The 14,900-nt window shown below is 45.9% G+C and overlaps 1 pseudogene; it reads left to right on the plus strand.

Moving 5' to 3' along the window:
- The first annotated feature begins 1,372 nt into the window (after window positions 1-1,372).
- On the plus strand, window positions 1,373-9,933 carry LOC127492065 (antizyme inhibitor 1 pseudogene; annotated as a pseudogene).
- Window positions 9,934-14,900: the final 4,967 nt, after the last annotated feature.

Consider the following 14,900-nt stretch of genomic DNA (forward strand, 5'->3'; position numbering starts at 1 on the left):
GCCCACAGGCGAAAGCCGAGGTGGGCAGAGGGCCCTCCCCTTCACTGCCACCTGCAGATGGCAACAGAAAAGGAACTTCATTTCTTTTTGTGACTACAAATTAGTTCCATTTGTTCTGTTTTCAAGTATTTTAACATCCGCGGGCTAATCTTACAACTTAAACCTGAGAAGCAGTTGTGAACCCCTTGAAAATCTCAAGAAGATGTGAAACTTCTCCCCTGAAAACTGTCAAGAGGTAGAAGCTTTCCATGGTCTGGGGAGTTCGGGAGCCTCCTCTCTAGAGACCCTGAGTTGCCAGCTTAGTACAGTGCCCTGCTCATGCTAAGTGCTGAGTATCAGTCGCTGCTCCAAACTGCGCTGAGTAATGATGCTTGCCAAACAGAGATAGTCTTGTAAAAGTGGAACAGGTTGATAAGAGAAAAAATTCCACCATGTCTTAAATTTAATTACAAGAACAGGGGTCAGAGGGAAAGAGAGAGTAGGAAAGTTAATCAGTTAACAGGGGCCCATCAAATCAAAGGGCAGCGATTCTACATCCCTGAACCTGTGTTAAAACCTTGACTCAGAGATCTGAGGCAACTGACACCCCCACCTCCAGCACATCCTGCTTACGACCCCAACCAGGTGCCTCCCGCTCTGGACGGTCCTCCTTTCCCAGAACTGTCCCTGCTTCATGCCACCCCATCCCCTTAGGTGCAGTGTAAAAAAATTACACTTTTCTTCCCTCCTTTTTGTTATAAAGACTTTTAGCTCTGTGTCCGGGGGCCAGATTTCCAAATGTTACCTAGCTTTGCTATGGGAGTTTGTGTCATGACCTGGTCCTTTTGCAGAGATTCCTTGGTCTCAAGAGTTTAACAAAGTGAATGTCTGATAACACAATTCAAGCTCTTCCTGTTGACCAAAACTAAGCTAAACTAAATTTTCTTCCTTCCCTGGTTTGTGAGTGTTTTTATATTTACCACAGCATTGGCCTTTTGGTTCTGCTAACACACCCTGGGGAGTTGGTCCATTAAAACCTGTCTGTCCTATAAGCCTTACTGTGAGTATGCCTGTCAGCCCCTTCCCGCCAGGGGACAGTTGGTTCAGATAATGAGTCCAAAGCAGGTAACTGAGATAAAGAAGGTGTTCTTCAGATGTTGTTAGGGTGAAAAGAAAAAAGAGGAGCAGGTTGGGGTTGGGAAGGTGTTCAGAGGACAGAGGGATGGGGAAGGCTGGGGATTGGAGGGGTGGGAGCAGGGAGAAGGGGCCGGAAGCCCAGGACTGACCGCTTCTCCTTCCAGCCTACTCTGGCCTAGAGTGAGCTGGTCTACTAGAAGCTTTTTTTTTTTTTTTTTACAGGCAGAGTGGACAGCGTGAGAGAGAGAGAGAGACAGAGAGAAAGGTCTTCCTTTTGCCATTGGTTCACCCTCCAATGGCCGCTGCGGCCAGCCCACCGCGCTGATCCGAAGGCAGGAGCCAGGTACTTATCCTGGTCTCCCATGGGGTGCAGGGCCCAGGCACTTGGGCCATCCTCCACTGCACTCCCTGGCCACAGCAGAGAGCTGGCCTGGAAGAGGGGCAACCGGGACAGAATCTGGCGCCCCAACCGACCAGGACTAGAACCCGGTGTGCTGGTGCCACTAGGTGGAGGATTAGCCTGTTGAGCCGCAGCGCTGGCCGTACTAGAAGCTCTTAAGATCACAAGTGAGCCGGCACTCTGACTGATACCCAATACGGCATACCCTTTGACAGTTTTGTTCTGCATCTTCAAATGTGTACAGATACCATCATGGCACTGAACATGGATTGTAGAAAACAAGCTGAATGGAGACTTTTGCCCAGAGAAGCCAGCTTGGCCTCCGGGAAGTCAGTCGGGCAGCTATTTTCACTTGGGGAAGGGATGTTAAGGGAGGAGGGTTAGCCCTTGCCAAACCCAACAGTCTAAAAAGCAGACTGTTTAGCTCAGGACGGCCGTGGGGCAACACCAGCTGCAGTGAGCTCAGCTGGGTGTGGCCTGCAGGGAGGCCCGGGCAGAGTTCTCTGGGGGAAAGCTGCCAGGGGGCACAGCCCCCAAGGTCAGGCCCATACTGGGCTCTAAGAGCCCCTGGGGCAGAGGGATGCAGCAGAACATCTCTTGTCTCGGGGTTAGGGGCTGGGCTGGTGGTGCTGCTCTTAAACCCTCAGCTTCTTCAGCTGTAAAATTGAAGATAACATCGACTTTGAAGAGTTCCTGCAGACAAACAACGAGGCAAAACAAGCGTAAGTGTAAAACTGTAAAAACTCAGGATTTCAGATGTCACATGTCATTATCATGAAAAAGAAATTAAGCCAGTTAGAAAGAAACTATTTCAGAGGTGAGCATTTGGCCCTTCCAGTTAAGACACCCATGTCCCATTTCAGGGTGCCTGGGATCAGTTCCTGGCTCTGGTTCCTGACTCCACCTTCCCAATCCAGACTCTGGAAGGCAGTGGGTCAGGGCCCAAGACAGCTGGGTTCCTGCCACCCACATGGGAAAAACCTGGATTGACTAGCTTCTAGCTTTTAGCCTGGCCCAGTCCTGGCCATTGCAGGCATTTGAGGAATGAATCAACAGAAAGAGGTTCTCTCTTTTTCTGCCTGTCAAATAAGTAAATCAATAGATATGTGAATAGATGTTCCTTCTGATCAGTATTCCATGATGTATTTTAGTGAGAAAGAGAGAAAAAAAAAATCCTCCATCTATAGATGTAGAATAATTTTTGCAGGAAGCTTTAAGCAAAATGCTAAAGTGGGGAAATATTTGTTTCCTGGGGCTGCCTGGGCCCTTGTCAGTCCTTTTGTGGAATGTCTCTCTGCACCCTTTATGTCCCTGGTAGTGGCTCAGGGACTCTGAGAGCTGGGTGTTCCCCTGAAGGAAGACCTGAACTGCGTGGGCAAGTGCAAATGTGAGGGCAGACAGGTCGGTGGTGCTGTAACCCGCCTTCCCCCTATGGATCCCTCCGACAAATGATGACAGCTCAGGATGTTTTCCCAAGGAAAATGCTCACACCTTTCTGGCAGTGATGCAGAGGAATTCTCAACTGTCTTTGCATCCCAGTTTGTGTGTGTACATGTGTGTGTGTGTGTGTGTGTGTGTGTGGTCTGTGACTCCTGGTGTCTTAGTTAGCTGGGGCTGCAATAGCAAAATATCGCAGACTTGGTGGCTTAACAACCGAGACTTATTTTCTCCTAGTTCTGGAGGTTGGGAGCCCATGGCCAGGGAGTGGCCTCTGGTGAGGGCTTCCTTTCCTGTTTATAGGCAGCAGTGATCTTTCTGAGTATTCCCAGAGCCTCTTCTCTATGTAAGAGGAGAGGGAGAGAGAGAGAGGTAAGGAAGAGAGGAAGGGAGGGAGAGAGAGAGACCTCATCTAACATAATCACCTCCCCAAAGCTCCTACTCATGACATCATAACATCAGGGTTGGGGCTTCAACATGTGAATTTGGTGGGGGGTCAATTGCACCAGGTTACAACCCCCATAATACAGAAGGTAGAGACCTTGCTGATCTCTGAGGGCATCTACAAAGTTTCTTCCTTTTTGATGGTGGTTGTGACTGGGAATAAGAAAAAAAAATTGTAGGATTAAAAAAAATGGAGGATGGCTAAGAATTTGCTATCTAAAATTATATTTCTTAGATAATAAATGATGTAAGGATGAGGGTGATGGCTGGAGAAGGAGTCTAGAGACTGGGTTCTAGTCCTGGCTCACCAGTCGACCAGCACTAGGGCCTATGATTTGTCCCTTGGTCTCCCGGAACCTCAGTTATCTCCTATTGACCCCATGTCATGGGTCAGATACTGTGGTGTGTTTTCTCCCCTCCTCCTAAATTCAACAATCTATTTAATATGACTGCAAATCAAGTATTATTATTTACATTGTACAGATAAGGAAACTGAGTCATAAAAAGGTTAAATAACTGATCAGCAGCCACATAGCTAAAGAATGAACTGCAACTGGCATTCACTTCTCCAACTCTGGAATTTTGTTGTACACGGTTGTCTTGACATTATGATTGTGCTGTGAGAATTATACAGGACAAAGTGTAGCTAGGCTTTTGAAAACCGTGATGCATTCTCTCTCTTTTTGTATAGATACACACACACACACACACACACACCACACGAGAGCCATGCTTCTCCACAAGGGAAGAGAAAAATTCTCATAGGTCTCAATTTGAAAAATGTTTCTCAGGGGATCTAGGACATGCTTTGGATGTGGGAAACCAAGTAGTCACACTCAGAAATCTCTAGGCCTTCATCCTCAAAAGGAGGAAGGTGGCTTGGTTCTCTCCCCCTTTGCCTGCAGTCTTCTTTTCTCAATACTCACCTTTGTCAAAGCCTGTTTACATTGTTCCCTCCCAAGGCCGCACCCACTGGCTTCGTGTGAAGATGTTTCGAGCAGTCGTGGTTTGGGGTAGTCCAAGGAAAATGAGGAAATGGCTAGCAGGTGAGGCACACTAACACCCTTGTTCTGCTGCCCACTGCTGCCGGCTAGGGTGGCTGAGGAGCGGCCACCACAGGGTGTCCCTGACGGTGGGGTCCTGGCAAGATTCCTAAGCACCAACCCCGTCTCCCCATAGGAGTTTCACTCTGGGCTTGGGTTTGTGTTGTCCTCAGAGTTGGCTGGTTTATCAGATGGCAGCCAGTGTCCGCTGGTGCCCCTGGGCCATCTCTGGGACGAGGACAGACCCAGACTCAGATATAGCCTAGGGAATGGAAAGCAGCACAGGGACCCCTCCCATTCCACCCATGTGGGACTCTGGCCCTGGCCCTTTTGGCTGTGTTCCTTGGGATTCCCCCAACCCACTGAATAGACTGAGCACCCAAAGAAACAGGAAGTACAAGGTGGCTATCTGTGGAGCTTCCAACCCAGGAGAGGAGACCAAGGACACTTTGATGCAAAGGCAATTTGTTGGTCTGGATGAGGCCTGCTGGTTATGTATTTATTTATGAGGCAGAGAGAGAGGCAGACAGAGAGATAGTTAAACAGCTTCTGTTCACTGGTTCAGTGCCCAAATGTCCACAATGGCAGAGGCTAAGGCTGAAGTGGGGAGATAGGAATGCAATCCAGGTCTCCTATGTGAGTGGCAGGGACCCAGTTACTTGAGCTATCACCTGCTGCCTCCCATGGTCTGCACTGGCAGGAAATTGGAGTCCAGAGCCAGAGCTGGGAATCAAACTCAGATACTCTCATGTGGGATGTGGGTGTATTAACCGCTAGGCTTAAATCCTTGGATGATGCTGTTATTCATTGACTTAGTTTTATCCAAAGCAATAATCCTATCAAGTTATACAAGTTTGTAAAGAAAATGCATGAAGTTGCTGTGGATTCGTTCTGAGAGGAGGAGTGTGGTGGGGGCAAGAGGCGCGGAGTCACCACACAGACCCTGGGAGGTAGGTGAAAGTGTGCCAGGGCCAGAGGCGAGCAGCCTGCAGACTCATTTATTTCAGTTGGTACAGCAGCTTAAATAGCCAAGGCATTCAATCTGGTCCAGAGGCAGTTTATGCCCTAACCAATCACAGCCTGTTGCCAGGCAGTATCCGAAGCCATCCAATCACAGCCTGTTGCCAGGCAGGCTCTGTTGCCAGGTGGGTTTCGAAGCCATTCCTGAGTAAGTGATGCTAGCTTGCCAGCAGCCATCTTGGCATGGCCTTCTCATTCCACCACACATGAATAGTTCTTAGTTCCTTTGCACTAAAGGGGGAGCTGGCACACAGTAAGGCCTTGAATCAGTGTTTGGTTCTTACATCTTCCTTCCTTGTTATTTCTCCTGATGTAGCTCAGGGAATCATGTTGGAGGCTATATTAAAAAATATACTGCACTCATATTTGAAAAACAAAAACAAAAAAAAGAACACCCCTCTGTCTAGTCTGTATTGGAAAGCCAAATATTTCCACTGCATGCCAGGGGAGAATGGACTTTATTTAATGACCCTCTTATCTTGGTAGGAATATTTTTTCTGGGTTTTACTGTCTCACAGAGTACAATTTAGGCAAGTCACTTTTTTCCCGCTATGGATCTTAGCCCAGCCCACCCCTTAGAAACAGGGAGATGTAGATGTGTGGGAAGCAAATTCATTTGAAAACAATTTCAGAAGTGAAAGGGTTCCTTGCCTCCCTAAGTTGAAACTCTGGAGCACCCCATCAATGCAATGCTCTCACCATATTTTATTTGCTGGAGGATAAATTCTGTGGCTTGAAGGTAGAGGAAGGCATTTGTGTTTCTATAGTGGGAATCTAAATGAATCATTCATTACCTGTGAACAGTTGTGAAAAAAACCTGTGACTTCAAACTTGTGGAAGATAATACCACAGACGATAAAAGCAAGATGGGAAAAGTTGAGGGTTGGTGTTTGATGCAGTGGCTTAAGTTGCCTACTTGAAACATCTGCATCCCATATTGGAGTGCCTGGTTAAAGTCCTGGCTATTCTTCTTCTCAACCAGCTTCCCGCTAATGCACATCCTGGGAGGCAGCAGATGATGGCTCAGGTATTTGAACGCCTGTCATCTACATGGGAGATGCAGATGGAGTTCCAGGCCCCTGGCTTCTGTCTGGCCCTGCCCCAGCTCTTGTGGAATTTTGGGAAGTGAACTAGCACATGGAAGATTCTCTCTCTCTCGCTCGCTGGCTCGCTCTTTGTTTCTTTGCCTTTAAGTAAAATGAAAGTAAATAAATAAAATTTGGAAAGTATGGGAGAAGTCATTATTTATGCTCTTGTGAAATTTTCCCTGTTTGGGTACATGATAACTGATTTATTCCAAACTACTCTAGGCATTGGCAATTTCTATGTTAATCTCTGACTCTTTTTTTAAATTTTTAAAATTTTTTTATTTGAAAGAGTTACAGAGAGAGGTAAAGACACAGAGAGAGGTCTTCCATCCACTGGTTCACTCCCCAGATGGCTGCAACGGCTGGAGCTGCACCCATCCGAAGCCAGGAGCCAGGAGCTTCTTCCGGGTCTCCCACGTGGGTGCAGGGGCCCAAGGACTTGGGCCATCTTCTACTGCTATCTCGGGCCATAGCAGAGAGCTGGATTGGAAGAGGAGCAGCCAGGTCTCCAACCGGCACCCATATGGGATGCCGGCACTTCAGGCCAGGGCTTTAACCTGCTGTGCCGGCCCCATCTCTGACTCTTACTATTTGATGTGACTCCAAACTCCTGCTTCAACATGAAAGCATAGTTTGTTCCTCAGTATTCTAGGGGAATTGGCTCCGGGACCCCCTGGACAGAAAACTGAAGGGTGCATACTGTTTGCCTGTAACTATGCAATCCTCTTGTGATGGTTAAGCCATGTCTAGATTACTTATAAGACCTCATGCAGACTCTGCCTCTTCTCCTGGCCGTAGCATTCCTCTTTGTTTTCTCTCTGGTCATCTCCTTCTCTGCCTCTTCTCATCTTTCTTGCTGTGCTGCTCTGCGGCCGAATCCTCTCCAGTCCGCGCCTTTCTTCGTCTGCCTGCGCTGCTCCATTTCTCTCCAGCCGCCGCCTCCACTGCTATACCAACGCCCCCCTGTGTTGTTTCCACAGCCTATGGCCCAGGCTGCCTTGGGTATTTCTGCTCAAGTTAACCACATCCCTCTTTTTTTTTTTTTATTTTTTAAGATTTATCTATTTATTTGAAAGGCAGAGTTACACAGAGGCAGAGGCTTAGAGAGAGGTCTTCCATCTGCGGTTCACTCCCCAGATGGTTGCAATGGCTGGAGCTGTGCTGATCCAAAGCCAGGAGCCAGGAGCTTCCTCTGGGTCTTCCACATGGGTGCAGGGGCCCAAGGACTTGGGCCATCTTCTACTGCTTTCCCAGAGAATTGGATTGGAAGTGGAGCAGCTGGAACTCGAACTGGCACCCATATAGGATGCCACACTGCAGATGGCAGCTTTAACCCCTAAGCCACAGTGCAGGCCCAAACCACATACCTCTTTAAAAATTCTGCCAAGAAAAAGAAGACCCCATTATCTCACAGTGAACTTTCTGACTAAGTATACAACTACCCAGAGGGCCTAGGAGAAGTGCTGAATGGAGAGCAGTTCAACTTCAACGCTGAGCCACCTTGGGAACCTAGCTGATGATGGGGGGGTAGGGCTTCCATCTCCTAACTTGTTCATTTTGTTGCATATTTTAAAGACCCAGACATAGGCGTGGTAGCCCATCTCTTGTTTTTACTGGCTTATGACTTTCAGCTTTGTGGAATACAGCTGAGATGAAAGGAGTTATTAACTATGCAGACTACTCCATTGGCCTGTTGGATGAAGGAACAAACCTTGGAAATGTTATTGATAATTATGTATATGAACATACCCTGACAGGGAAAAGTGCATTTTTTTTTTTGTTGTTGCACAAGATCTTGGAAAGATCGTGAAGAAACATAATCAATGGCAGAATGTGGTGGCTCAGATAAAGCCGTTCTATACAGTGAAATGCAGCTCTGTTCCAGCTGTACTCAAAATTTTGGCATCTCTTGGACTGGATTTGCTTGTTCCAGTAAAAATGAAATGACTTTAGTGCAAGAATTGGGTATGCCACCAGAAAACATTATTTACGTAAATCCTCACAAGCAGGCACCTCAGATAAAATTTGCTGCAAAAGTTGGAGTGAATATCATGACGTGTGACAATGAAATTGAATTGAAGAATATTGCCCATAATGATCAAATGCTAAGGGCTTACTACATGTTGCAGCAGAAGATAATATTGGAGCTGAAGAGGGTAACATGAAGTTTGGCACCTCACTGAAGAACTGTAGGCATCTCTTGGAATGTGCTAAGGAACTAGATGTGCAAAATTGGGGTTAAATTTCATGTTTCAAGTGCTTTCAAATAATCTCAAGTATATGTCCATTCCCTGTCTGATGTATGATATGCTTTTGACATGGCTGGAGAATTTGGCTATTCAGTGAGCATGTTAGACCTGGGTGGACGCTTCACAGGAACTGAGTTTCAATTGGAAGAAGTTAATCATGTTATCAGCCCTCTGTTGGATGTCTGGTTTCCTGAAGGATCTGGTAATAAGATCACTTCAGAACCTGCAAGCTACTGTGTGTCTTCTGCATTCACACTTGCAGTTAGTATCACTGCAAGGAAAGTTGTTGAAAATGGTAAGCTTTCCTCTCGAGTAGAAAAAACCAGATGTGATGAAGCAGCCTTCCTGTATTATGTGAATGATGGTATTTATGGTTCTTTTGCAAGTAAGCCATCTGAGAACTTAAAAGCCATTCCAGAGGTTCACAAGAAATGCAAGGAAGATGAGCCTCTGTTTACAAGCAGCCTTTGAGGTCCATCCTGTGATGAGCTGGATCAAATTGTGGAAAACTGTCTTATTCCTGAGCTGAATGTGGGAGATTGGCTTATCTTTGATAACATGGGAGCAGATTCTTCCCATGAGCCATCTGCTTTTAATAATTTTCAGAGGCTTAGCTATTTATTAAATGATGTCATTCAGTGATTGGTATGAGATGCAAGATTCTGGAATTACTTCAGACACAATGACGAAGAACTTCTTTGCGCCTTCTTGCATTCAGCGGAGCCAAGAAGACAGCTTTCTCACTGAAGCGTAAACAGGCACTAATGCTTCTTTAGATGTGAAGTTGCAGGTTAATCTTGTCTGGTTTACATTCCAGTGTCAGGGGGAGAAATTTAGACAATCTTATTTGGTAATTATCTTGGAAACAAAAATGATTAGTAATAGCCAGTTGGGACTAGACGAAATCAGTTTTCATCTATAATTCATTGAGGGTAATGGGAGGTTTAGATAATGTATCCAGATTTCAACTTACCAGTTTGTCCTACTACCCCTAAGCATTTAAAATAAAATAATGCAACAAAATGGATGACTTAGCAAAGATGGAAGCCCATTAACTGGGTTCCCCATTAAACCGTTTACATACAAGTACACAGTTTTTATACTAAGAATTTGTGTTTAAAAGTCTTGTAGGGCCGGCGCCGTGGCTCACTTGGTTAATCCTCTGCCTGCAGCGCCGGCATTCCATATGGGCGCCGGGTTCTAGTCCCGGTTGCTCCTCTTCCAGTCCAGCTCTCTGCTGTGGCCCGGGAGGGCAGTAGAGGATGGCCCGGGTGCTTGGGCCCCTGCACCCGCATGGGAGACCGGGAAGGATCACCTGGCTCCTGGCTTCAGATTGCTGCAGCTCCGGCCGTAGCGGCCATTTGGGAAGTGAACCAATGGAAGGAAGACCTTTCTCTCTGTCTCTCTCTCTCTCACTGTCTATAACTCTACCTGTCAAATAAATATTAAAAAAAATTAAAAAGTAAGTCTTGTAAAGTTGAGGTCTTTCATCCAGATATCAAATGTCAGTGGAAGATGACCAGTGTGACTTCATTAGATATGTCTAATGTATTTAGGATGTATAAATTTGTGCTTTGAACTGTAGTTTAATAAATGTAAAGTTACATCATAGTGTTTGTTGTATTTGACCTAATGTAACCCTTGTGTGGTTGCAATAAAATTTTGTGTAGATTTTACTGTTTTTTCAGGCTAAAACTTTGGGGAAGGGGCTAGCTAGCAAAGGTAGTCTTGGAATAGATGTGTATATGGACTTTGTCGAAGGTTATTTTTCTTTATAGCCCATTCTAAGTTTAGTTTGGCTCAGAACTTTTCAGTTATTTAATTAGTAATTTAAAGTGGTAAATCATTGTGAAGCTCAGGTTCATTATAGAGAGCTGATGTGCAGTAGTAGGTGTGATGTTTAACAATTCTAACACCAAAAATGTTTATCTTGCACAAGCCAATTGTAATCACTAGGTGTTTTTTGTATAGAAAGGTTGCATAGAGTACCTTAGTAAATTCTTTGAATCACACATCTTTTGGCTGAAGTGGAAGATTCTGTTAAATACTTTGGATAATTGTTGAGGGAAGGAAATAAAATTGTAGAAAACTGCAGAGCACTAAGACTTAAAGAAGGGCTACATCTCTAACCAGAAACCTAATGCTGTTTTGCAGGGATATTTAAATTCATAGTGGGTGGTGGGGTAAAGCACACTTACTTTCAGTCATTTCAAGTTTAGGCCTTTTTTAAAATTTTTTGACAGGCAGAGTGGACAGTGAGAAAGAGAGACAGAGAGAAAGGTCTTCCTTTTCCGTTGGTTCACCCCCAAGTGGCTGCTGATCCGAAGCCCAGAGCCAGGTGCTTCTCCTGGTCTTCCATGCGGGCGCAGGGCCCAAGGACTTGGGCCATCCTCCACTGCACTCCCGGGCCACAGCAGATAGCTGGACTGGAAGAGGAGCGACCGGGACTAGTACCCGGCGCCCCAGCCGGGACTAGAACCCAGGGTGCCGGCGCTGCAGGTGGAGGATTAGCCTATTGAGCTGCGGAGCCAGCCAATTTAGGCCTTTTTTGGTTTTGGTTTGAACTATTCTCTTAGTTTCTTAATTCCCATTTGTTCAGCTTAGTAATTACTTTTAATTCTTTTTATACTAAAATTTTATGGTGGTTAGGGGAAGGGAGTTAGCGTCATTAACCTGACAGTTGTTGCTGGGAATTTGCTTTGTTCATTGCTAATACATTTTAATCCTAGATCTCAGAATCACAATAGTAGTAAACAACAAGGGTCATTTTTTTCCTATCTTACTCTATGTTCAGATGTGAAATTTCTGCCTCCCAAGAGGAAATGTGACTTCACTTTGGTGCCAACAGACAGAAAATTCTACCTATGCTACATAGGAGAAGTTTGGAATGCACTTAATAGCTGGTTTTTGCACCTGATTTCAAGGTGGAAAGAAATTAATCATGAATCTCTAATAAATTTCAATCTCAAACCAGTCGGTGTTTACTATTTTTGATTTGATTATGCCTATTTGAATTTCATGGATTCTATTAGAAAAGAAAATTAAGACCCCAAAGTCCTTGGCATTTAATTGCCTTGGACTTTTCCAACGTGTAATATTTATGGGGTTTTATGCAAAATTCCAAGCTGCATTACAATATATTTTTTTTAAATCATAACAAGGAGGGGGAATTATTTCCTGCCTTCTTTACGCATACATTGTTGTGGTCCAGAAATGCCAAACCTTTAAAAAGATGGTACAGCTTGGGGCCGGTGCTGTGGTTTAGCTGGTAAAGCTGCTGCCTGCAGTGCCAGCATCCCATATGGACGCCGGTTCAAGTCCTGGCTGCTCCACTTCCAATCTAGCTCTCTGCTATGGCCTGGGAAAGCAGTAGAAGATGGCCCAAGTCTTTGGGCCCCTGCACCTGCAGGGGAGACTGGAAGAAGCTCCTGGCTCCTGGCTTTGGATTGGCTTAGCTCTGGCCATTGTGGCCATCTGGGGAGTGAACCAGTGGATGGAAGATCTCACTCTCTCTCTCTCCCCCACTCTGCCTCTGCCTCTCAGTAACTCTGCCTTTCTAGATTATTTATTTATTTATTTATTTGACAGAGTTTACAGACAGTGAGAGAGAGAGACAGAGAGAAAGGTCTTCCTTCTGTTGGTTCACTCCCCAAATGGCCGCTACGGCTGGAGCTGCACCTATCTGAAGCCAGGAGCCGGAGTCTCTTCCTGGTCTCCCATGTGGGTGCAGGGGACCAAGCACTTGGGCCATCCTCCACTGACTTCCCAGGCCACAGCAGAGAGCTGGACCGGAAGAGGAGCAACCAGGACAGAACCCAGTGCCCCAACCGTTACTAGAACCTGGGGTGCCAGCGCTGCTGGTGGAGGATTAGCCAAGTGAGCCGCGCCGCCGGCCCCAAATGACTTTTATATAGTAAAATGAACTGTAAAGCTAACTTGTATATGATTCTGAATACTACAGATAAAATGTTAAAAAAAAAGGCCTCATGCAGTGTAATGCTGTGTAAGCAGTTGTTATGCTATATTGTTTAGGATATAATTAAAAGGAAAAAAGTCTGTACTTGTTTAGCACAGATGCATTTTCAGGGAATATTTTCCGTCTGTGGTTGGAATCCACAGGTACAGAACTGATGGATGTAGAGAGCCAGTTGCATTCCGGTCTATCCAATTCGACCACATTGGTGAAAAAAGCAAAAATCCAACAGGGAAGTACCTTTCTAGTTCTATTGGGAAAAATAGGAGGTTATAATATTTTATGGAGTAATCCCATTATCAAAACTTAGCATATATCTGATCCTATAAGCCTTTAAAATGTCCCAGAAATTTGATGCTTTGGTCTCTCTGAACTGCCTGCCTCTTGTACTTTGCATAGCATTAAAACTGTTGGGTTGTCTACATCATCTCACCTTTTATTTTGATAAGAACCCTAGATTTTTCTAGGTGGCAAACATAAAACACATATTTTTTTTCAATTTTATTCAGAGCCCTTTGACTTTAGGATTATCCTTTATTCTTTTTCTCTGTTTCACTTCCCACATTCAGTCCCTTAACAAATTCTGTTGGCTTTCTGTTCAACATGAATTCAGAATCTGGCCGCTTTTTGGGGTGGGCATTTGGGACAATGGTTGAGGTGCTGCTTAGGATGCCCGCATCCCATATTGGAGTGCCTGGATTCAGGTCTGGCTCCGCTTCAAATTCCAGCTTCTTGCTAGTGTGCATGGTGGGAGGCAGCAGCTGATGGCTCAAGTACTTGGATCCCTGCCACCATGATGGAGATCTGGGTCGAGTTCCAGGCTCCTGTGTTTGACTTGGCTCAGATTCAGCTGTTGCGAGCATTTAGGGTGTGAACCAGCAGATACAAGATCTCTCTCTGTCTCTCTTTTCAAACAAAAATAAAAAGAAGGAAGGGTGTTTGGCACAGTGGTTAAGTCACTGCATGGGATGCCTGCATCCTATGTCAGAGTGCCTGGTTAGAGTCCTTGCTCCTTTGCTTTCATTTCAGCGTCCTTTAATGTGCATGCTAAGACTGAGCAGTACTTGCATCCCTGCCGTTCCCATGGGAGACCTGGATTGCGTTCTAGGTGCCTGGCTTCCGTCTAGCCCAGTCCCTGCTGTTAGGGGCATTTGGAGAGTGAGCCAGTGGATGAAAGATCTTGTCTCTGTCTGTTTCTTTGCCTTTCAAATAAAATTAAAATAAATAAAGTAAAATTTAGGAAGAAGGAGAAGAAAGAACCCAGCTACTTTTTACTACCTCCAGCTTTCACCTTCTCCAATCTTTGTCTCTAGTGTTGGCTTCCTCACCTGCTGGCCAGTGGCTTCCAGCACACCTGGCCTCCCCAAGTCGGTGGCATGTGGCCCTCATAAAACGTTAGCTACATTTTCCCCCATCCTCCTGTGCTTCCCAGCCCACAGAGGGCAAACACCAGAGACCTCCCGGAGACTTCCAAGTCCTGATTTAATCTGTAGCCTCCGCTTCCCTGCTTCCCCCGGCTTCTCTGACCTCCTCTCCTGCTCTCTCCTTTCACCCTGCCCTCCAGTCATGGGAGCCTCCTAGCTGCTCCGTGACCTGCCTGGCACAGGGCCCTGCCCTGCCACCGCTGTGCCTGGGATGCTTTACCCTCCATATCCACAAGGCTCACTCCGGGTCTCTGCCACAGGTCCCTCCCCCGGAGGGCTGTCCAGGACACCCCGTGTAGAACAACACCTGTCCCTTTTCACCCCATCTCCCTTACTCTGCTTCCTGTGACACTCGGGCTGCATGATCGTTTTTTCCCTCCACTAACAAGGAAGCTGCCTGAGGACAGAGAGTGTGTTTTATCCTCTGGAGAATCTTCACCCTTGGAGGGAGGCCTGGCACCAGCATTTCAACATATATTCGTTAAATGAACAAATACCCTGGTCTCAAACTAGGGAGTGAGGAACAAACAGATAGCAGCGTGAGGAACCACTGAGTCCTAAATACTCAGGTGTGTAAGCCATGTTTCTGAAAGAGCTTCCTGTGCCGTTATTTAAAAATAAAATCTTCTTCTGAAAGGCCCTTCACTGATCAACTCTGCCATCCTGCAGCATCCTTAGAATTTTCTACTCTTAATGATTAATTTTT

This window comes from Oryctolagus cuniculus, chromosome 9 (assembly GCF_964237555.1).
Source record: "Oryctolagus cuniculus chromosome 9, mOryCun1.1, whole genome shotgun sequence".
NCBI lineage: Eukaryota > Metazoa > Chordata > Mammalia > Lagomorpha > Leporidae > Oryctolagus > Oryctolagus cuniculus.